We start from the raw sequence: 24,575 nt of genomic DNA on the forward strand, positions 1-24,575 counted from the left end.
AGAATTGCTTTACATTTTTCATTCGAGTTACTCATGGCAAGTTTACACAACAGTTCTTTTCTTGCCTCTGTGCTCTCTATCTGTTTTTCCAGAACATCCTTAATTCTGTCCACAAATTTGATAAAACTTTCATCTATTCCTTGTTTAATAGTAGAAAAGTATTGGGTAGGAATAGAATCATCAGGGGTAAGAAGTAAGGAGGTTTTTGCTGCTATAGCTACGTCTTGTAGTGTTGCCTTAGGTAAGGTATCAGCTTGGTCAGAGGGTTTCTGCAAATCCCCTTCACCAGCCAGCTGTTCGAGTGTAAAGTTTGACTTATCAGCATCTGCAGCATAGTTTCTGATAATGCTTTTAATTGCTTTTTCCAATGCCTTTCCCAAAGCATGTACTCGGCTGGAGAAAGGAGGCACTGGGCAATATTTTTAATATCGTGGGGTACCAGAACATGTGCTGAGAACGTAGCTTCTAAGAAATTTCTAAAAATATGTGAACTTCTACCATGTTCTTTGGCAGTATTTCTTAATTGTACAAGTTCTTTATTTGTAATAGGTTCCCACGTCTTTCTTGTAGTAGCGCCCCCTCTTTTTCCCTTTTTATAATCTACTGGAAAGGCAGTAATTCTCTGAGCCAATTGCCAATCCCCTGCCTGTGTTGCTTCCATTTTTATTCTAGCCCGTGGATCAATATACTCTATATCCGAATCAGAATCGCTGTCACTGCTGTCCTCAGACGACGAGAAGTGAGAGCTAGCAGGCAGTGCATTATGCTCTTTATGGTGTGTTGGAGCAACATTTGGCAGAGGTGCATGTGGCTGGACAGGGTGTAAGGCAGCACAAGGCAGAACATGGCTAGAGGGAGGCAGCAGGGCTGGAGTGGCTGTGCAATGCGCGGCACAGCAGGCACAGGACTGGGGGGTGTGGGGAGGTGGGGTGGTACCAGGAGAAGTCTCGGACATTCCGTCCGGGGGTCCCTGAGGGTGGGTGTGTGGCTGCAAAGCCTGGGGATGAGGGCAAGGGAGAAGCGGGAGAGGGGAGGTAGCGGGGTTGGGAGAGGGTGTCACGGATACAGCGTGGTTTGTTGGATCTGCAGTGGGCAAGCAGGCAGGGACATCCCCTGCTGAAGCAGGGATGATACCGGGGGGCAGGGAGAGACGCGAGGGTGGGGGGGGGAGGCAGCAGGGATGGTGGGTGGGACTGGGGAAGCAAGGGTGGGAGGGAGGGGAGGGGAGGGGGAGTGGGGGGGGGGCCCGGCAGGGACAGGGGGAGCAGCAGGAACGACGGAAACTGGCACAGTTGCTCTCGGAGATAACGCTGAGCAAGGTCGCGCGCAGGATGTAGCAGGCTGCGCGATGGAATTCACATCCGCGGGGAAGGGGAGCACAGGTGCGGTGGGGTTGGGGGGGACAGCGCAAGGGTATGGGGGGACGGCAGGACGCTAGGACCCAGTTTCCACTGAGGAGGAGGGCGAAAGAATGTTATCAGCGCGATTAGCATTTGAAGGAGAGGCTTCTGTTGAGACAGATAAGAATTTCGCGCTTTGTTCAACAGGAGTTTGCACTGAAGTTACAGACTTTTTGTTAGTTTTCTCTACGGCTTTGGTTATAATGTGAAATATAGGGATAAACCGAGTTACAGAAAAATCTTGGTTAGTTTGAAACTTATATATCGTGGTCCCAATTGTATCCCAAAAGGAGTCTAAGGTAATAGTCTGTGTATTAGTATCTGGAAAGTGGGAAAGAATCCACTTTATAAATTTTTTCAGGTTAGTTTTTGAAAGGTTACCTTTAGAAAAAGAAAGGTTGTTAGAAGATAGGATTTCTAGGATTAATAAATATAAATCTCTCTTGTTCTGGGATCGTTTCAATTTACTAAGCTTCGATCCCATGTTCCCATTCCCTGCCATCAGAAAAAAGAGAAAAAAAAAGGAAAAAAAAAAAAAAAAAAAAAAAAAAAGGACCCAAGGAAAAAGTTTTTTGCACGCAAGAAAGGCTGTTTTAAAACTTACACTTCTTCACCCACATGTGGGTCAAAGTTCTGCTACAGGTGGTCTGCTGGGTCAGTCTCCTGGAGCACTCGCATGCTCAGATTTCAGCGGTGGGGGTTGACTGACCCCCTTTCAGAAGAGTCCTGCTAAAACGGAGGCTTCTCCTTCCAGGGTTTCTGGCGAGCGAAGGCAGTGACAATTTCAAGAAGAAATGCTGCTCCTCTGAAATGCCAGGTCCAGCATTTCAATTCCAGGGCCAGGATATAAGCGGTTCGAGTGCCAGTTGTATCCCGGCGGCAACCCACCGGGCAGATGCCCAGCAGGGAGTGCCGAAGCCGGGATAGCTCAGCAGGAGCTCAGGCAACCTAGGCAAGCTATAGTGACTTTCAGCTCTTAGTGATTATCAGTTCTTAGTGATTATCAGCTCTCTAACTTGCTAGGTGTTGCAGCAGCAGACACAGGGAGAGAGAGGAGAAGGCTGTGTGAGCTCCCGCAGGATTCTTATTCTTCGGGTGTTCTGCGAAGGTTCCAGGGACAGCTCTTCTGCTGAACCGGGCAGAATCAGGGGTTTTTACCCCCTACAGGGGTTTTGAAAACTGTTCAATAGTAAGGGTAAGGGGAAAGTGACCTATGGGCTGACAGAGAGATAAGCAGGGTCCGAAGGAGGAAGGCTGCTAGGGTCCAGTCATGCTGACTTGGCACTTCCCAGATCAGGCCTCAGACCGCCAAGGAGGCCGTGCAGGCCTGAGGCCTACTACAGAGATCATAAGAAGGGGCTGGAAGGCCAAAATCCAGGGGCTGCTCCATGTCCCTTCCAGTGGGTTGGGCTGCTGAAGAGCCACGGCCTGCCACAGGGCTGGAAAAGGGGCGCAGAGCCCTGGCGTGCCCAGTCCCGTGAGAGACGCTGCGTGAGGAGGAAGCAGCTCCCGGGATTTCTCAGCGCTAGATGACGTCTGAGACAGAGGAAGATAAGGTAAAGCCCAACTCCCAGGCATGCACCCAGTCCCTTGCCCGGCCAGCTGAAAGCCAGGCCCTGAGCGGGCAGTGGCTGGCGGCAGGGAGTGGCTCAGTCCTTGCCCTGTTGGAGACTGAGGAGGAGGAAGAGGAGGAGGGGCCCTTTTTCACCGCGGACCAAGAGCGGCAATTCCAGGTGCATCCAGGGCTTTCCCAGGGGGGAGCCGTTAGTAGCCAAGAGCTTGGCCGGTGGGTAGAACAACCATTCCCAGAGTTGCCCCAAGAGGAAAAAGGCATGAGCCAACAAAAGCCGTGCCAAGGGGAAGAGCGTGGCAGGACCCAGGGCCTGTCCCAATGGGCAGAAGGCATCAGTGGCAAGATCTGGGATAAATTCTTCCACCCAGAGAAGAACGTGGGTGCCCAGACTTGTGCTGAGGTGGGGCCCAGCTCTCCCAGCAGTGTGGGAGAGTGGCAGCAGAGTGGCAACCAGGTGCCGGGAGAGGCAGCCCCTGAGGTGCCCAGCGCCTCTCCTGGCCCTCAGAGGACCCGGCACACTGAGCCAGGAGCTGCTGCTGCCATGCCTGGCACTGCTGAGGAGGAGGAGCTCCCCAGGCCGCTGGCTCCCAAGCTGGAAAAGGAGCCAGCTTCTCCTGTGCTCAGCCAGGAGGTGCCAACAGCAGAGACACACAGGTCAGTCTTTGCTAGAGAGGACCCCCGAGGAGGCAGTCAGGCTCTGCTGGACTTGGCCCAGCACATCAACTCAGAGACCAGCAGCCAGGCTTTGCCACAGAGGCAGGAATGTGGCCAGCAGCCAGAGGAAGGGAGGGAGCTGGAGCAATGCGTGACTGCACAAGAAGCAGCAGCTCCAGGAGAAGGGAAATTAGTCCCCATCTCTGCCCCTGCTTCCAGCCCTGGCTGCCTCCCCCGCCCTCTAGCCAGCCTGCTGCCAGCCCTGGCCCTCTGTGAGCAGCTGGAGGAGGCAGGGAGTGGGTCAGTCCTGGCACAGCAAGTGGCTGAGGAGGGAGTATTGGCTGGGGAGCTGAAGCTTTTCCCATGCAAAGATGAGGAAGTGCCAGAGCTGCTCCAAGGAGATGCCACTCGCTATGAGGGCATGTCCCAAGGGAAGCCTCGTGGGAGCAAGAGCTGTCCCATGGAGAAGCCAGTAGCCGTCGTGAATTCTTTGACTGGGAGGAATGCGGCGATCAAGAGCTGTCCCTAGGAGAAGGCAGGAGCGATAAACAAGTTTCTCTTGGGGAAGAAAGCTTGGAGCCATGGCTTTGCCATGCAGCACTCATTAGCTCCTCAGCACTCTCATACTGGGAAGAATACAGAAAGCAAGAGCTGGTGTGTCACACCAAGATGTCAGAGTGGGAAGAATTCATTCTCCAAGAGCTTGGCCAAGACGAAGACTCCATTGGCCAGGAGGTGCCCAAAGGGAATGGGAAGCGACCCTCTGTGCAGTCCACCTGGGAGGATGAGAGTGCCAAAGAGCTCGAGCAGGACAACGGGGAATGTGTGACGCCCCAGAGCATCAGGGTCAAGCTCCTGCTGCAGGAGGAGGACGACTGGGATGACATCAGCGTCATCGAGCTGCTCGAAGAAGGCAGACCGCCACTGCCGGGTGATGCTGCAGGAGACAGGCTCCCAGTGCCCCTCCCTGCGGAGGCTTGGGTTGAGCCCCAGGAACTGGAGCCGTGCCCTCAAGCGCCGCTCTGTGCCTCCTCTCCCCGTGTGCAAGCGCAGGCCCTCAGCCAGCAGCCGGGCCCCCGCAAGAAACGTCCCTCCCGCTTCAGGCGGGCGCTGCGGGCGCTGCGCAGCCTCTTCCGCTGCCCCTGCCTGGCGCCGCAGCCCCAGGATTAGTGCCCGCTGCTGGCACCAGGAGCGGCCCCGCAGACGGCGGCCGGCCCGCAGCCTGCCCAGCGTCCTGAGGGAGCCACAGGGGCTGCCTTTCCCTCAGCATGTGCCTGCAGCCTCAGCAATCCCCGGCTGCTCTGGAGCATCCCAAGAGCATCTCCTCCTCAAGACCAAGTTTCACCCATGGGGCCGGCCCCAAACCAGCCACCATGGGTGGCACTTGGGGCCAGGTGGCTCAGCGGTGTATCACAGACAACCATCCTGGTGGGAAGAGACCTTGGAAGTCATCCACTCCCACTGGTGCACCTGGCACCAGCAGCATCAGCCCCAAAGCATGTCCCCAGGTGCCCCATGAAGACAACTCCTGGACACTTCCAGGAACAGTGACTCCGACACCGGCCAAGTCAACTCCTTCCAATGCCTGACCACTCAGGCAGGGGGAACAAGTGATTCTGATCTTTTATCAGAAGCCCCCCCTGCTGGAATCCAAGGCCATTTCCTCTAACCCGGAAAGGACAGCATGCTGATCCTGTGGCATTTTATCCATGAGGAATGGGAACAGACAGGAGGTACTGTTCCCTAGACCCCACAGCACACTGCAGGACTCTAACACACTGAACTCTTCAAAAACAAACTAATATCAGCTATAAGGAAGGGTACTAGGAAAAAATAGAAAGAAAGCCCAAAAAAAAAATCTAAAAAAAAAAAAAATACTCAAAAAAAGCTTAAAAAATCAAAAATTATTTTAACAATCTAAAGAAAATATGTAAAGCAGAAAAAAATAGGACAAGAATAATAAAGAAAAGAAGATTAAGAATAGTAGTAGTAATGGAGAAGAAGATATAGAAGTAACAGTAGGAAAGAAGAAGAATAAGCATAGGAATAATAATAAGCAGAATTAGATGAATTAGAATTAGATGAATTAAAATAACTAGAAGAATTAGAAGAAGAAATTTTGATAGTATAGTGAACAATACTCATAAGAAGTCTAGGAAGGAGAAGAAGAAGAAAAAGAAGAAGACAAAGAAGAAATTGAAATAGTAGTAGTATTGAATAAAGAAAATCATTAAAATGATAATAATAATAATAATAATGGTCATATCAAGTTAAAATACACATCCACATATCATCTAGAATCATGGAATGATTTCGCTTGGCAAGGGCCTTGAGCATCATCTAGTTCTTTACCTGATTACCTTCTGCTCTCTTGTTCTCTCTCTGAGACCGCTTTCCTCTTTCTTTCCATTTCTCTAGCTCACATTTCTTTGCACCTGATATGTAAAGAGATTTGGTTCTAAAAATTGGTCCAATTGTTGAGAGATGCCTATGGGATCTTCTAGTAAGGTCTTAATTTCTTTCTTGAAATTTCTAACCTCAGAGGCAGTCAGTGGGGCATTTACAAAACCTATACCACCTCTGGCTCCTCCCACAGGCACTTCCTTCAAAGGAAATAATTTTTCAATCCTTCCTGTGTCATTTTGCATTTTCCTTGCCTGGAACCTTGTATTATATGTATAACTTTTTATTACTTTCTGCACACTCATCTGATTCAGTTAACCTTTTCTCCTCTATATTATCACAACACCAGGAGTTCTTCACTCCCCGACCTTTCATTTCAAAGCTTTCCTTCTGTTTTTGATCCTCAGTGGGTTGGGGCATAGAGGATAAATACGAAGGAATATTTTGAAAGGTTCCAGAGGCAAGAATAGGAGAAGAGGTACTTTGAGTTATAGGTTGAAATATGGGGGAAAAATAAAGAGGGGTATTTTGAAAGGTTTTAGGAGCCAGGATCGGGGTAGGAATACTTTGAGTGGTTGGGGTAGTAACACGAGGAGCTGGTGTCGAGGTATTTGAGGGAATCTGTAGAGCCGAAGCAGTACAGAAATGGGTGGGATCTAGCATGTTTGGGATAGGAGGTGATGCAGGAGAAGGGATAACAGGAGCAGGATAACTTAGAGCAAAGGGTTGAGGTGCCTTTAAAAGTCCTATAGGAGCAGATACTGGAATCTGTATTGCATCTGCTTCAGGAGATTTTACTGAGGGAGACAGTGCCAGAGGAGAAGGAGGGAGATGGGCTGTAGAAGGAGTCAGAAGCTGTAGAAGGAGTCAGAAGGAGAAGGAAGTGGTCTAAGGGATCATGAGGGGGAGGCGGAGCAAGATGATCTAAAGGATCTCACCTCCTCTCTGGTAGCTTAGCCTCTTCTTTGTCTTTTCCCCTGGATACCTTATACACTTTTACCTCTTTATCTTGCTTCTCTTTCCCTAACCAACCTTTAGCATACCTGATCTCCTCATCACAGGGCTCCCCTCGGATATTAACAAATGTATTCAAGGCTACACATAGTCATTTCTCTCTTGTTCTGTACCAAGGCCAATTGACGTGTCCTTCTGCGATACTCTCCTTGGGCCGGACTGCTGTGCAGTATTTTATCATCTTTATCTTATCTAGATCTTTCACCACCTCGTTATTATCCCAAATATTTATTATTTTGCCCAGAGGGCTACTAGGGGGAATATTATTTAAAATTTCCTTTCCTTTTCTTCCCTTGTGGGCACTCTTCCCCGCACACTGTCCCATATTCGGAACACTAACAGAATAGAATAGAGTCCAAATACTACTGAACTAATTCAAACACTTGTTTAATATGCCAGTATTACAACATGATCTGCATAATGAAGTTCTATGTACAGAAATTGCCTAAGTAATATTAGCTTCTAAGGAATAAAGGTCAATAATTAACAAGGAAATGGAAATAAGTATAAAGTATCATGAAAAACACAATAAAGATGGTTATTTAAAAGGTTACTTATCATGGGAAACAAAACAAAGATGGTGATTTAAAGAAATGTTTGGTGTGGGAAACAAAATAAATATGGCAGTTTAACGGGGGGGGTCAAAATAAAAATGGCAATTTAAGTGAACATATATAATTAAAAGAGGAAACGAAATGTAGAAATTAATTCATTAAAAAAGAGAAACAATATCTATACTTTGAACTGGAAAACTAAATAAATATGGCGATTCTAAGAAATAAAACAACCTATGGCCACAGCCTATAATAAAAATGATTTTAACTCTGGGCCTGTGCAAATCTCAAGGTGTTCTCTGTAGTACAAAATGACTTCCACGTCTAAGACTCAATATTACCTTGACTGCCACACACTCTCACAAAATGTCTTCCATACACTATACCACATAATTGCTGACTCGCACTCCACAAAGATGTACACCAAACCAATGGTCACAAAGTGGCCACCACACAACACAAAATGGTTGTCACTCAACTCTGCAGCCACAAACTACAACTTTTAAAAATTAATAAACTCAAATTCCAAAGGTACCCCTACCCGAAAGGAAATGTAATGATGGACAACACAAATTCTTAACCAACTGAAGTTCTTTTCAATTTAAAACAAAAATAGCCACTGTAAGTCACCACTAACTGCTATCACTCAAAATGGCTGCCACATGGCCTAACACACACTAAACAAAATGGCCGCTGCACCAAAACTACAACACCCAAGGATAAGATGGTCTCTGCAAGGCACTCACCTAACACCACATAAAATGGCCACTGCAAACCACTCACTCAGCAAAATACAAAATGGCTGCAGCGAGCCACTCACCAAACTGAGCAGTCGCTATGCGGTGTTTTATACTCAGCACTTCGTGAGGAGCAGTCAGAGGACTTTTGGCTCGTCCTCACCTCCGAACTTCACTCCTCAAGGGCTCCGACAACTAGCACAAAAAGCAAAAGCGAGTGACCCGCTCCACTGGAGCTGCCCCACCTGTATTATCCCTAACTCAGGCAGGTTCTAACCTCCCCTCAGCCCTAGCAGCTGAAAGGGCCCTTCCACAGCCGGTGGCCCTCCTCCCCAAGGGTCACCGCACCTGTGAAGTCTGGGCTGCTCAGCTACCCCTACGACCCACCGCCGAGGGGATCCTAGCTCAGGGTCCTGAGGCTGTCTCCCTCTACGACCCCATCAGGGGATCCTGGCTCGAGGGGTACCTAATCCCCTTAGGTTGAGCACCCTCCCCTTCCCCTGCCTCAGAAAGGGGCACTCCCCTACACGGTGGCCACCTTATTTGGTAGTCTCCGTACAGGAGTTTTTCTCTCACCCCTAAGGCCCTAGTTCCTCAGAGAGTGGACTCCCCAGGCCTAACTCTGAGGAACAGCCCTCCAGATGATTTGAGCTACTGGTCGGAACTTTATCCCTCACCCCAGGCAATCTGCCCCACTAACCCCCTTTCCTCGGGGCCAATGGCTCAAACCACCCCTCGGAGCCTCCAGTCAAAGGAGGAACAGGAGCCTAAGTGGGTAAGTGCGGCTAAAGATGGGTACTCTCTATCTCCCATACTCTGGGGGTCCCTAGGGGTACAGACACTCAGCAACAGCAACACTCACTTCCTTCTATTCCTGCCTGGCCCCCTCGTGGGAGTCTGGAACTGTGGTACTAGGAAGTCCACGCTAGCTTTGGGAGTCTGCACTCTCAACCCCCGTCTCATTCACACATACTCGCTTTGCACCCCTCACACGTTAAACCCCACTCACATTGCTCGGAGGCAGCGTGAGCCCCGCTCCCTCTCAGAGGGCTCTCACCTTTTTGAGTTGTTGTCTCCCCTGTAGCCTCAGGTACAAGCAGCAATCTCTTTCACAGTCCCAACGTAGTCCAGTGCCTGGCAGCCAAAAAAGTGGCCAGACGCGTCTTCCAGGTCCTGGCCACCCCAGACCATTTAGAGGCATGACCTATCGCAGAAAAGTCCCAAAAGATGCTATAGATGAACAAGGCCAGACTTTCTTCAGAGGAAAAAAAGGTTCTAGTTTATTTAAAAAAGACCTACGGGAGACAGAAGGCCTGAAACAGGCTCAGACCCCCACAAAAAAAGTCTAAAAAACAACAGTGTGTCTACCTCACATACACACTGGGTTCTCAAGGAAGCGAGTTCCTCAAAAGAACCACGAACTCAACAGAACTCCTATTTTTATTAGCCCCCTTCAGGTCCAGGATTGGTGGGTTTTGGATCCACGCGGTGATTGGCTAGTTTCTGGTGTTCCTATTGGTCTTTATTGTCGTTCATTGCTGACCAATCATTTCTGTGGGGCATCGAATGATTGGTTAGGTCTTTCATCCAATCTCCTTCTGCAGCACTGGTTTTATTGCGCTGAATCTGTTTCTGGATGTCATTCTGCCCCTTTGGACCAACCCCCACTTTATCCTGGACCCTCCTGAACCCACAAAGAACATTGACCAACCCTTTGCAAATCAGTAACTCCCTTTCCCAAGGTCACAACAACCAACTCAACTGTGACACAATACAAATCAAATCCTACTTGTTAAATTTTCTACTTCATCTGTCTCTGTCACGCTTTTTCTATCTCTCTGTCTCTGTCTTGTTCTCTCATTTTCCCTTCAGTAAAACCTGTCCTTTTGGCTTGGGCATCTGATGCCATTGGCACCTTAATTTGGGCAGAGGCATGTCTGACCCTTTTAATGAAAGGATCATAAGAAGGGGCTGGAAGGCCAAAATCCAGGGGCTGCTCCATGACCCTTCCAGTGGGTTGGGCTGCTGAAGGGGTGTCATGGTTTGACTCTGGCACAGTGCCAGTGCCTCCATGAAAAGATACTTTCTCTAGTGGCTTCTGTGAGATGTGATCAGGAACAGAGCAAAGCAGGCTCCAATTTAGGAATAAAGGAAACAAATTTTATTAATTATAACATCTAAAGAAAAAGAAACAGACAAAGAATGAAGAATGAAAACCCTCCAAATACATTCCTCCTCCTCCCCTCCATTTTCTCCATAGAATGAAATAACACCATAGATTCCCACCCTGTCACCATCTCTCAGATAGTCAAATTTCAGTCCATCATCCCCCTCAAATAATCAACCCTCAAATCCATCAGGGAGAGAGGAGGTCCCCCCTTGCACCACAGGCTTCCCCCCGGAAACACAACTGAAACCTCTTGTGTTGCCGTGTCACCTGTGGCATCACCCAGAGAACATCTGCCCTTGTGACTTCTTCCCCCCCAGTGCTCTCACCACTGCACATGGGCCAGGACTCCTTTTAGGCTTCTCCATTTAAGGATGCTCCACCCAGTTCCAAAAGCAGCAGTCTCTCAACTTCGGGACACCAGTCCCCCCCAAATTTAGCCCCTGGGGCTGAGGGGCCTCGTGAACAGAGATCTTCCCCTCCACGGAGACAGAGGACATCCCAAACCCTCCTCAGCCATCTCTGTTCACGCCACTGCTTCACTCTTGACTCCAAGGCATTGCCTCCCCCTAAATACAGTCTCTGGGTCACAGGAAAAACACGGGTCTGTCCATGGCCATACAAGAAAGAGTCCAGCTCAAGGCCACTCCATCACCTCTTCCCACCTAGGATTCTTCTCACCTCTTCTGACATCTCTCACATGCACCAACTTTCCTCACACTTGCTCACTTCGTCATGCTTCATCTCTCTCTCCTCATTCTGATTCAGGAGAATCAGTATTTGTAAGGTTTCCATTATTCAACAAAGGGGTTAAAATCTTTGCCTCTGTCTGCCCAGAACTCCCACAGCTGCCGGGCACCTTCTCTCGCTGCATCCCCCACTTCTGGCCGGCCGTGCTGCCAGTCCATGATATCGAAGTTCAAGGCAGCACAGGCACTGGCTCTCCCTCTCTATCTCTCAGTGGATAGGGGGAGCCCCCGATGCTTCTCAGGGCTCTTCCACCCTTCCATCTTGCAAGGCCTTCACCCCCCTCCTCTGCCTGAGGCTCCGGACTACCTCACCCGGCCGCATGGCTTCCCTCCCCCAGCCAGCCCCAGCTGGGCAGGGGAGCTCTGAGCTCCTTCACGGACCGGGACCAAGAGAGAGTTCTCCCGGAAGTTCTTGCTTTTAAACCCCTGTGTTCTCAGAGGCGGTCCATAGCTTCAGTGAACAAACCAGGTGCCAATATTCAAATCCAAGCACTGATTGGTTTGACCACAACTTCCCAAAAAACTCCCTTCTTAACCTACGACAAGGGGTGCCGGGAGTGGCCCTCTGTGACACAGGCACATTGTGTCAGGGCCCTCAGTGAGGCGGGACATTGCGGTGCCCAGTCCCGTGAGAGCCGCTGCGTGAGGAGGAAGCAGCTCCCGGGATCTCTCAGGGCTAGAAAACGTCTGAGACACAGGAGGCTAAGGTGAAGCCCAACTCCCAGGCAGGCACCCAGTCCCTTGCCCGACTGGCTGAAAACCAGGCCCTGAGCAGGCAGCGACTGGCGGCAGGGAGTGGCTCAGTCCTAGCCCTAGCTCAGTTGGAGACTGAGGAGGAGGAAGAGGAGGAGGGGCCCTTTGTCACCGCGGACCAAGAGCGGCAATACCAGGTGCATCCAGAGCTTTCTCCAGGGGGAGTGTTAGTGGCCAAGAGCTTGGCCTGTGGGTAGAACAACCGTTCCCAGAGTTGCCCCAAGAAGAAAAAGGCATGAGCCAACAAAAGCCGTGCCAAGGGGAAGACCATGGCAGCAGCCAGGGCCTGTCCCAATGGGCAGAAGGCATCAGAGGCAAGATCAGGGATAAATTCTTCCACCCAGAGAAGAACACAGGTGCCCAGACTGGTGCTAAGGTGGGGCCCAGCTCTCCCAGCAGTGTGGGCAAGGAGGTGCCGGGAGAGGCAGCCCGTGAGCTGCCCAGCGCCTCTCTTGGCCCTCAGAGGCCCCGGCACACTGAGCCGGCAGCTGCTGCTGCCATGCCTGGTACTGCTGAGGAGGAGGAGTTCCCCAGGCCGCTGGCTCCCGAGCTGGAAAAGGAGCCAGCTTCTCCTGTGCTCAGCCAGGAGGTGCCAACAGCAGAGACTGACAGGTCAGTCTTTGCTAGAGAGGGCCCCCAAGGAGGCAGCCAGGCTCTGCTGGACTTGGCCCAGCACATCAACTCAGAGACCAGCAGCCAGGCTTTGCCACAGAGGCAGGAATGTGGCCAGCAGCCAGAGGAAGGGAGGGAGCTGGAGCAATGCGTGGCTGCACAAGAAGCAGCAGCTCCAAGAGAAAGGCAATTGGTCCCCATCTCTGCCCCTGCTTCCAGCCCTGGCCGCCTCCCCCGCCCTCTAGCCAGCCTGCTGCCAGCCCTGGCCCTCTGTGAGCAGCTGGAGGAGGCAGGGAGTGGGTCAGTCCTGGCACAGCAAGTGGCTGAGGAGGGAGTATTGGCTGGGGAGCTGAAGCTTTTCCCACGCAAAGATGAGGAAGTGCCAGAGCTGCTCCAAGGAGATGCCACTCGCTATGAGGGCATGTGCCAAGGGGAAGCCTTCAGGGAGCAAGAGCTGTCCCATGGAGAAGCCAGTAGCTGTCGTGAGTTCTTTGACTGGGAGGAATGTGGCGATCAAGAGCTGTCCCTAGGAGAAGGCAGAAGCTACAAACAAGTTTCTCTTGGGGAAGAAAGCTTGGAGCCATGGCTTTGCCAGGCAGCACTTGTGAGCTCGTCAGCACTCTCATACTGGGAAGAGTACAGAAAGCAAGAGCTGTCACACCAAGATGTCAGTAGGGACCCAGAAATGTCAGACTGGAAAGAATTCATTCTCCAAGAGCTTGGCCAAGATGAAGACTCCATTGGCCAGGAGGTGCCCAAAGGGAATGGGAAGCGACCCTCTGTGCAGTCCAGCTGGGAAGATGAGAGTGCCAAAGAGCTCGAGCAGGACAACGGGGAATGTGTGACCCCCCAGAGCATCGGGGTCAAGCTCCTGCTGCAGGAGGAGGACGAATGGGATGACATCAGCGTCATCGAGCTGCTCGAAGAAGGCAGACCGCCACTGCTGGGTGCTGCTGCAGGAGAGAGGCTCCCAGTGCCCTTCCCTGCGGAGGCTTGGGTTGAGCCCCAGGAACTGGAGCCGTGCCCTCAAGCTCTGCTCTGTGCCTCCTCTCCCCGTGTGCAAGCGCAGGCCCTCAGCCAGCAGCCGGGACCCCACAAGAAACGTCCCTCCCGCTTCAGGCGGGCGCTGCGGGCGCTGCGCAGCCTCTTCCGCTGCCCCTGCCTGGTGCCGCAGCCCCAGGATTAGTGCCCGCTGCTGGCACCAGGAGCGGCCCCGCAGACGGCGGCCGGCCCGCAGCCTGCCCAGCGTCCTGAGGGAGCCACAGGGGCTGCCTTTCCCTCAACATGTGCCTGCAGCCTCAGCAATCCCCGGCTGCTCTGGAGCATCCCAAGAGCATCTCCTCCTCAAGACCAAGTTTCACCCATGGGGCCGGCCCCAAACCAGCCACCATGGGTGGCACTTGGGGCCAGGTGGCTCAGCAGTGCATTACTGACAACCATCCTGGTGGGAAGATACTTTGGAAGTCTTCCACTCCCACTGGTGCACCTGGCACCAGCAGCATCAGCCCCAAAGCATGTCAGACAGGAGGTGCTGTTCCCTAGACCTCACAGCACGCTGCAGGACTCTGACACACCCAGCTCTTCAAAAACAAACTAATGTTGGCTTTAAGATAGAGAACTAGGAAAAAACTAAAAAAAAAGCCAAAAAAAACACCCAAAAAAACCCCCCAAAATCTAAAGGAAATAAAAAGAATAATATTATAAGAATAACAATTAGAAGATTAAGAAATAGTAGTAGTAAAGAAGAAGATAACAGTAAGAAAGATGAAGAATAAGAATAGAAATAATAATAAGAAGAAAGATTAGATGAATTAGAATTAGAAGAAGAAATTGTAATAGTTGTAGAAAATAATACTCATAAGAAGTCTAGGAAGAAGAAGAAGAAAGAGGTGAAGGAGGCCAAGAAGGAGAAGGAAGAAAAGAAGGAGAAGGAGGAGAAGGAGAAGACAAAGAAGAAGAGAAAGAAGAATTTGAAATAGTAGTAGTATTTAATAAAGAAAATTTTAACGATAATAATAATAATGGTGATATCAAGTTAAAATACACATCCACACATCATCTAGGATCATGGAATGGTTTCATTTGGCAAAGGCCTTTAGGATCATCTAGTTCTTTACCTGATTATCTTCTACTGTCTTGGTCTCTGAGACCACTTTCTTTTTTCTTTCTATCTCTTATTCTAACATTTGTAAAATTATATCCCTATTTTGTCATCATATGATCTTAGTTGCTCCTTAATTTAAGCAGGGGCACCTCTCCCTCATCAGATTGTAACACATTCTCTGTCCACCTTCATAACAGAGGTGGTTCACTTTCCTGAGGAACATTGTCACTCCCCTCTCTACTCATTCTAACAGATCTGAATTCTTCCTATGCTGGTATCCCCAGAAATATGTGTAGTGTTCCATGTGGGGTCTCACAAAAATGGTGAAGAGGGGCAGAATCACCTCCCTTGACATGCTGCTCTTCACTCATCTCCAGGCAGCCTAGGACATTTGTGGCTTTCTGGGCTAGGAACAGAGATTGCCAACACAGCGAAACCCAATTTGTTTTCATAAGATTTTAAAATTTTCTTCTGGAGGAAATTATACTTCTCAATGTGTTTCGCAGCTAAAAAATTTCTTTGCAGGTCACATTGCATTTAACACAGCTATGGTTAACCACATTAGCAAATTTTTAGGCCATCTTTCACCAGCCTAAGGTTGTTTTTGTAAGCCTTGAGACTGGTAACTTAAATATACTGGCTAAATTCCTATATGAAATACCATTTCTATTTTTACTTTCCCTTGGCAATACCTCATTGAAAATTGAATTCCTGCCTAGCTCTTTGTCAGGGCACACTCTCCTGCCATAAGGGCATTTAATTTTGATTTGCATTCCATAAAGATAGCACTGTGGTAGAGAGCTTAACATCTTATCTCTCTAAAAATGCTTGCTGAAGCCGCAACTCTGTTTCTTACTTTTTTAATTATAATCTTGTCTGGTTACAAATAAGTTTTTCCTCCTCTTCCAAAAGCAAGGTGTTTGTTATTGCCTCTTCACTCTGAGGCTATGCTAAGTTTAGCAGCCTTGCTGCAAGGCATGATTTAGCTCTTAGTAAAATCAATGGATGTGCTCCCGTATCTATTTGTTGTTGCAGAACTGTAGTAACATTTAGAGGTGGTGAAGATGTGTATTCTACATCTGCCTCATCAAAATACACCAGCTTGAATAACATTAGATTTCCTTCAATGACAATACACTTCAACTAAATGTATTAATAGTTACCAACTCAGGCTTCTCTAAACAGCCACAAAACTGCTCTACCTTTCACTATCGTGATTTGATTAATGTAGTGAAATTTCACAGCCCCAGGCACCTCCAGAAGGCAAGTTTTAAATTATATGTCCAAAACCTTCCCTAGAGTTCCCAGTAACAATAATACAACTATTTTGTACTAGATTGTGTAAAATCTGTACAGGGTGAAATTCCGGAGGATAAAAAAAGTACACAGACTTCTTAGTATTTGACTTGTTCCCATCAAATGTGTTTAACATAGCTTAAAAAATACAGCCCTTTATCTTACCACTTGCCTGTAACTTTTATAAAGTATTTTCCCAATTTGTTGACTTGGAGTCCACCTGCATTCAAACTGCTCACAGCCTGTAATCCCATAAAATAAGGTCATTCTTGGATTCTTTCCTCTTGACTGAGCTGTAAAACACTTGCTCATATAAGGTATTACTCAAAGCAAGAACAAAGAACAGGCTATAATCTGTGGTGGGGTCTTATTTTATAAGATGAACAGCAACTTTAAAAACAGGGTCTTTTCACTCCCTTATATCACTTTCCCATTGGGCTTTTTCTTCTACTTTTCATATAATTGGTATAATTTGATCTGTTTTTCAGCAACTCCTCTAGCTTCTGGTTACAAAGGAAGCTCAACTCCTTGCTTTTTAGCCTTTTTTTGCCAATAGCTGCAAAATATTGCTGTGTTTTCCCATCCCGTTCTCTCCTCTCTTGCTGTTACCGTCCAAGTTACAGCTGAATTACCATACTCTACTGAACATCAAGGCAAGCACTGAGTCATTGGTTTTAATTGCCACTGTGTACAAAAAAAAATTCTTTGAAATTAATTTAATTCAGACAGGAGAGTCCCATCTTCATGTTATCTATTTCTTTTAAGTTTTCCTTGTCACTTTTTTCTGCCTGTTTTGCCCCTCTGTGACCCCTTAGGAAAAATAAAAGTGGTCCCTCTGGTAACAGAGCAGATCCCTACTCTGCTAATCAAATGGAATAAACACTTACACTATCTATAATACAACATTAAAAGGCCAATTAGATCATTGCTATCTAAGAGAATAACCTTTCAGTTTAATGGCATCCTCCAGATAGTAGATTATAAGATTAAATGAATTATTCATATTAACAAAATAAGTCAGCTAAGGAGGAGAGCAAATGATTTTCCTAAATGAATGACCTGAGCATCACAGAAACCAAAATTATTAATTCCTTTTTAAAGAGGGAATTTAAAACAAATAAAAACAATCAGGGCAACTCTGAAAAGGAGCAGATAAATGAACAACCAAGTAATTTTAAGCAGAAAATAACTCAAGGCATTATTACTGCAGGTGACAGTGCTGTGATCTCATAGGGAAGCTGACATCCTGATCAGAGAAAAAGCAGCAAGGTACATCATGAAGGAAATTCATTATATACACTTGTGACAGTATTTCCTGAGGGTCTCTACTAAACTCAAGTGTAATGGACTATTACAAAGTTAAGGCATCCTCCCAGCCTCAGGTCTCTTCTAGCTTGTGCCTCCCATCCTTCAAATCTAAGGGCTCTTTCCAAATGCTATTGCCACAGGGCTGATACACAGCATTAGCTGGACAGCACAGGACTGGACTCTGCCAAAATTTCACACTGGCCTGGTGGATGACTGACAGAGGACTGGAGCTTAGACAATTCTGCTGGCTTGAAAGTGGAGGGAGTGAAGCCTGCAGCTTGTCAGACACTAGTGTCTAAGTCCAGGAATTTAAAAAAAAATTATCACCTTTTCTATGGCTCATTTCTATAATTTACTGGCCATAAAGCTAAGTTCTTCACTATGCAACCTTTTGGATAATTTCTATAACTCTTCTCAAAGAACTATACTACATAAGTTTCTTCACAGTCACAGAACACAATTTTATGAGACATCAATTGTCTTTTAAAAGAGACATCAAATGAAACTGCAAAATATATCCTTCCGTCTTTTATATCTTTTGCAATTCATGGAAAAATTTCCACGCAAATCAGTTCAGTCTTCACATGTTCATATCTCTTGATCATCATTGCTACCCTGTGCCTGATATTCTGTACTGGTTTACCATCTTCTGCTGCCATATTTGCAAAATCTGCCTAAGTTATGCCATCGGCCCTCAGCCTCCTTCATGAACACTTCCTGTGACAAAACCCCCTCATTTATATTTGTATTACTGATTTATATTTTTATCTGTTTCACATTGCACACTCTCTCTCTGACACCTTACTCAGCTGCCTTCAGCTCTTCTTCACTTTCTAAATTCAAATTCTTATGTATAAAGAGCCAAACAGGAACATGACAGTATAATTGCTGTCCTCACTTGGGATGACATGTGTGTGTCAGCACAGCAGAACTCAGAGACTCTAAGGCCAAAGGCAGCTTTTTAAGTAACTCAAATGATTGACCATACAACAAAGGAACTGTCCAGAAGAAAATAATACAAGAACAGCCACTTCATATTTGTTCAAAGCTTGAGCCTAATATATGGTCTCCAGCACTGGCTAACTTTAAACATGCAGGGAGAAATACAACAACCAGGCAAGTATGAGACACCATTCCTAGCAGCTTCTGCATTAGTCTACCACTGTAATTTTGACTAGCTTGAAAACCTTGCAATACTGGGACAAGGGCTCTCCTCCCGTAATGCATGGTTTCATGACATCATTTACAATTCTGTTTTTGTGACATTGAATTTGAGAACATCTTTTCTAGGTGGTTTCACAGAGCAAGTAACATTGTCATTTGCTGCTTTTTCTCTCAATGCTAGCCTCTGGCATAAGAATGAGTGAGTTCATGGAGTATTCAATCCCCAGTAAGCATACCAGCATTGGAAGTCTATTAAAAAAAAAAAAAGTGTTCAAATCAGAAAAGAAAAACTACTTAGAAAAACAAATTAAACATAATTCAATAAATACTGTCCCTGTAGTAGACTCCTCATTTTGATTCAACTTTAAAGACTATTACTCCCCATATAATTAAAATTTGCAACCTGTCAACCATGAAAGGACTTCTTTTTAAAAGAGGTTGCAAAAAAGTAATTCAAAGATAATTCCTATTCTACAGACACATACAACACTATAAGCAGATTGTCTATAGAATGCAGAGGACACCAGTGGCAATGAGCAAAGGTCAGAACTTCCATGGAACCTACATTAATTTTGGCTACTGGTTTTACAAAGAAAAAAAAACTTTCAATTAACTTATTTGATCACTCATGCACAGACCATTGGAGACTATCAGACAGAACTGAATACTGGAATCTTCCTGTCCTGTGCTGTGGAGAATAAAATTCTTCATGTTGCTCTCTAACATTTTCCAACTTATCAAATAAAAGTACACAAGCAAATTTGGGGTAGAAGTCATGATTCAAGCCAGGTATCCTCTGTGTAATGGCAAGGAAAAGATACATGCCTTATGAACAGAGATGTCTGGAAAAGGACAAATGTTTGTGGAGGTGGAAAGGCATGAGGAGAAGAGGGAGGAAAATGTAACTCACTTCAGCCAGTTTATGCATTTAGAATTACAATTGCTTGAGGGAAATATATTCCACAGATGGCAACATTCAGCACTAGCAGAGTTTTAAGGTATGTATTTTAAAGAGGTGATTCTTTGGTGTCCAAGTTCCTTGTCCAAATCATATCCAGGCTGAATGGGACAGCAGTTTCATCTTCTAGTGATTAGAGCTACTGCCCAAAAATTATCTCCTTTGCTTGAAGTAAGTTAAAACTTCCTCTCAGCTCATAAGAAAGCAGATGAAACTGGGCAATGGCACTTCTTAGACCTGCTTTGAGATCAGGCAATATTGTGCTGTGTAGTGACACTTGTGTTGATTAGAGGAAAATCTTTGCGGGTTACAGAGTCCAGCTATAAACCAAATTCCTGATAGTTGCTCATAATTTTGTCAGCTTTGTAAATAGTGAGTGAATGTGAGAACCAAGCTCCCAACAACTGTGTGAGATGAGATTTCCGTTGTGTCAACTTAAAGCCCACAAAACACTGTAAGAAGCACCTGGGAGAGAGAAAAGTTCCCAGATGGCAAGCTGTGTCTTACCTCTCTGGTAAACAACATCTCTTGATGATGCTCTGGCAGCATCCACAATTCTGGTATGGGAAACAAAACCAATACATGAAACAAATGTCACTGATCTAATCCATTACGATCATAGTACAATACTATTCCCTGTAGCATTTTCTTTTATGATTTCCCAAGCTCTTGTGATAGGCATTCCCTCCTTTATATGGACAAACAGTACCATAAGCTCAGAGTTCCTACTGTGACTACTGTTTCCCTTATTCTTTCCATCCTAGATTTCATCCCAAACCTAGATGACACTCTTACAGCTTGCAAGGACAAAGGAAAGGTTGCGGTAAGTTGAAACTGCAAGGAGCAGAGGAAATGGCACAGAGGAAGCAACCCCAAAGGAAGAGAAGGAGCAGCTGTGAATGGAAGCACTGTTCTGGAAAGAAATAGGCATGGTAACAATTAGCCTACAGCCATGAGCTTCTGACTGGTACTGAATTTGCACTGAAAACCCAAAAGAAGGATAAGTTTTCAGGCCTCTATCGCATCAAACAACTGAATCCAGTATTGGTCCATCTTGTTGAACTTCTCTTCCTGTCTTCCACTCCATCTTCACCATCCTGAGAATTTTTTTTGTTCTAATATACAACTTCCAATTTTCAGTTATCTGAGAGAAGAGGGCAGGAGGGAAACAGGGAAGAAACTGATGAAGAGGGATGCCTGAAAATAGACCTGTGGAAAAACAGAGAACACAGAAAAAACAAGGAGACAGAATATACAAAAAAAAGAAGGAATATTGATCCTAGACTATGTAGTGAAAAGGCCTTCCATCAGGCTTCAGATGATATGCATTTGTGAACAAATAAGAGGTCAAAGAGAACTGGTTTGGGAGTCCTTTCAAGAGACTTCAGGATCAAAGCAAGCAAAAAATGGGATGAGAAACAAAATTTGAGAAGTAGACTACAATGAGCTGGATGAGTGAGCTGAAAATAGGTGGACAGGAATCAACCTCAGAAGTCCTCTGAGAGGAAAATGTTACACAATTAGACTATAAAAATCAATCTGGCATTAGAATTCTAAGGGACGGAGTCTAATCTATGTAAGCAAAGAGCTAGGACAAGAAGACAGACCACACTTAGATAAACAGGAGTGTAGAAGATCTAGGTACAGCCATAGAACAAAGTTTAAAGCCATAGGGGAACAGACTCCTCATAGTTAGAACTGGATACAAGATTCCTCAGTTTGATTAGTCCTCTCCTGTATAAAGGAAATGTATGTTTCGTTCTTTGCTAGAGTTGACAAACTTTTTTTACCCGGTAACTTCAGGTGTGGATGGAAACATAGAGGCTACTAGTGAATGGTTGTGTATTTCTGATAAAACACAGAGAAATTCCTAATTTGGTTCAAGGCAAGGGTGTGATCTAAAACATTATTCTTACCAGGTTCTGGTATGCACCATGAATTTTGTCTTGTGAATATACCCAACAGTAGGAAAGGTAAAGATTAAATTTCTTCATAGTCATTAGTCACATTAACATAAACACAGGGCAAATGTTGCAAAAATTATGTGTCTTGATCTGAAACCAAGAAAAGGCTCCAACCAATAAGATAAACACATGGAAACTCAATTCTCAACACTATCAAGGATCAATCAACTGTTCTTTCAATATTCAAATGTTTCGAAGTGCACAAATGCACTAGTGCTATCTCTGCTATCTAAAAGTAACTTCCTAGATATGGTTAGTCTTGTGTTTAAATTTGATCTGCCATACAGTGCCTTTGCCCTTTAACTCATCACTTGCTCTCTGATTAATAATTTAAATATTGTTCCCTAGGGAAAAAAGAAATTATAGTTCCATTTGCTCATGCTGTTTATTGGTAAACACGTGCTAGTCTTACAAAGTCAGCTTGAGGTATTTATTTAGAACACTTAAGGGAAAAAGGCTTCAATTGAGGCTGTCCATTCATGCACACATGTAACAAAAAGGCATTGTGGTGTGCAAATATCAGAGTCTTTATTTGTCTTCTTTACATTTAATGTTCATGTAGAGATGATCTTAATATATAGCAAGCAAAGGTATTTGCCCTAAATCCAACAAGTGACTTGGATCCCAGGGATGTGGTTTGAGACATGATACATCTAAAGAGGATTGTATAGGGACTGCCTTAGGCAAGGATTTTTGTTACTTCCCCATTCAGATTCACAAGTAAAGGAATTATAACATTATCAAAACTTTTGGACAGTTTTGGTCCTTACCAGGAGAAAGGTTGGAAAGGAAGTGTAGCACTTTCTTCTCTTTGCACTGAACATAGCATTAGCTTTTGAACATTTCAAACAAAGCCTTTTTCAGACTGAAATGAAAATTTGTCAGTTCTTCTGCATCACCAGCAGATAAATAGGTCAAAAGTACTCTCACTTCATGTCAAAGCAAAGGCATCTTACGTTACTCATGTTTTTTAAATTACAAAGACAAATTTGTCTATGATTATGCCAGTTATCCATGATATGCCTACTTCATGCAGTTCACTTAGTATTTTCCAGTCAATATTATTGATCAGCTGCCAGAACTACTTAGTCTCTTTCCTTCTTAAGCTCATCATTACATCATTACATCATTACCAAAGAGTCTTTAATCCTCTCGTGATAAAGCCAAAAGCTGGGAGCAGTCAGCTGAACTTCTTCACTGCTGTTTTCCTTTGAAAGCTCACTTTTACCAGAAGAGCTGAGACAGACCCTCACCAAGACAACTGGGACAGAACTATTCCTCTGTCTCAGTTTTCAAACTGATTGAGAAAAAGATGACTTCAGGCAAAGAGCAATTTTGTGTGTGTATGTGAAAGATGTATCTGAAGCAAATGAAAAAGACAGCCAATTATAGTTTGTACTATGTTCAGGTAAATCCATGTTGCAGTGAGAGAGGATTAATGGATCCCAGTACATCCACCTCATACAGGTTTAAGAAATTTTCAGTGTTACTTTATTATATGTGATGGGCTGTTACTAGAAAAGCATATTATCAGGCCAGGAAAAGCCCTGCAGGCTGGGACTTTCCAGAAAAAAAATAGGCTACATGGGGGATGAACCATCTGCTTGCTCAGTAGATATCCACACCATGAGCAGTGTTAAAGTAGTTTTAGATTTTATAGCTAAAGAGAAATGAAAAGCAGATGTACTACACCAGGACATACTGAAATATCTCTTGATCATGGCTTGAAACCCAAGGAAAATAGGTTAAAAGATTCAGAGTGCTGTCTGTCCTCTGGCTCTGTCCAAGTTAATTGCAAACTCCTGTTGATTTCAATAGGATGGGGTTGCCCAAGGGCAGCAGAGGAGCAAACCTTCAAAGGTAACAGCCTGGCTTATAGGCAGAAATGAATATAACTTTAGATTAGTATCTGTCCTCAAAGTTTAACCTGGATTTGTCAAGAAACATTGTTAGTGCTAGGAACCTTTTACATCCATTAAAGGTCACATCATAACATTGCAGTTGCCTCTTTTGGCATTACATCAGATTAGCATTTGTACTTCACGTTCCTAGAAAATGACATTAATTTACAGGAACCTGAAGTACTACTCACAAATACATGCTCTGACTGAAGCACAACAATCCCTCTGAGGTAGCACATAGTTTCTAGGATGAGTATTTCTCAGCAAAGAGTATGAACATTATCAGCAAGACAGTAATCTTATAAAAAAGATATGAAACCCCTATTTTTATTTCTATGTGCAGTACATTACAGTTTTTTTCAGGAGAAAGATTAGGAAACTGATTGTTCTGGTATTTCTGCTCAACAAGATATAAAAGCATCAGGCCATTTGAAATCTCAAATGAAAATCAGCCAAAAGTTATTACCCAGAGTAAATTTCAATACCTCTCTGATCGTATTTTGTCTGTCACAAACACCAATGATCCATCAAATAATGTTCATCTACATGCAAGAATTATAAGACAGTATATAAGGTGGAAATTCTATGCCGGACATTTCCAAATTCTAATTCCTGAGGTTACAGGGTGAGCTGATTTTTTCTTTACTGTACACAGTATGTTTTCTCTTCTGATGTCTACAGACAGATGATGACACTGTGGAACAGTTTCCTGCTGCTGTAGGCAATACCTCAATCCATAAGGACTTCAGCAAGGCTCCTCATTGAGTGGTGTGTAATGCTGGGGAGCATGAAGTTTATACAGATTCTCCCACCACCCTCCTCTCAGAAAGTTTTCTTTAAGGCTGTCCTAGTCTGACTGTCATGCAGTTTAATACAAAGGCAATAACGGCTTTCTGCTAATGCACTGGGAGACCAAAACCCTATTTCAATATATGTAATATAGGTCAATATATGTATGCCATATGGCTTCTAAAATAAACTAATTTTCTAAAAGAAACTAATTTACCACACATGTATTTATAGGGACAGACATGCATTCAACTTCTTTTAGCTAAAAGAGTGTCCTTTGTAAGACCAACTCTCCTGCTGTCATGGCCTCATTTACTCTATCAGTCTGCTTCATACTGCTCACCATTATCCTTTTACTCCATTCTGATGGCTTAAATGGATTGTAAAGCTGATGTAAATTAACCTTATTTCTACACTGAAGTTTTTTATTTTGCAGCAAATGAGAATTGGGCTCATTCTATCTTTTCTTTCTTCA

The 24,575-nt window shown here is 45.4% G+C and overlaps 1 long non-coding RNA gene across 7 annotated transcripts in view; it reads right to left on the bottom strand.

Annotated features, from left to right (window-relative positions):
- Positions 1 to 3,874: 3,874 nt before the first annotated feature.
- The window catches only part of LOC135298884 (uncharacterized), a 73,146-nt gene continuing 52,445 nt past the window's right edge, over positions 3,875 to 24,575 (bottom strand). For 2 of the 7 annotated variants that reach the window (XR_010360954.1, XR_010360948.1), the window contains 2 exons: positions 9,393 to 9,539; positions 4,714 to 6,062 (listed from right to left, as the gene is read on the bottom strand). This is a non-coding gene — a long non-coding RNA (uncharacterized LOC135298884). Of the gene's footprint in view, positions 4,153 to 4,713; positions 6,063 to 9,392; positions 9,540 to 9,634; positions 11,592 to 11,632; positions 11,919 to 24,575 lie in introns of those variants that run through there. The other 5 variants (XR_010360953.1, XR_010360950.1, XR_010360951.1 and 2 more) reach the window with 5 other exon arrangements.

Source organism: Passer domesticus, chromosome 1 (genome assembly GCF_036417665.1).
Source record: "Passer domesticus isolate bPasDom1 chromosome 1, bPasDom1.hap1, whole genome shotgun sequence".
Lineage (NCBI taxonomy): Eukaryota > Metazoa > Chordata > Aves > Passeriformes > Passeridae > Passer > Passer domesticus.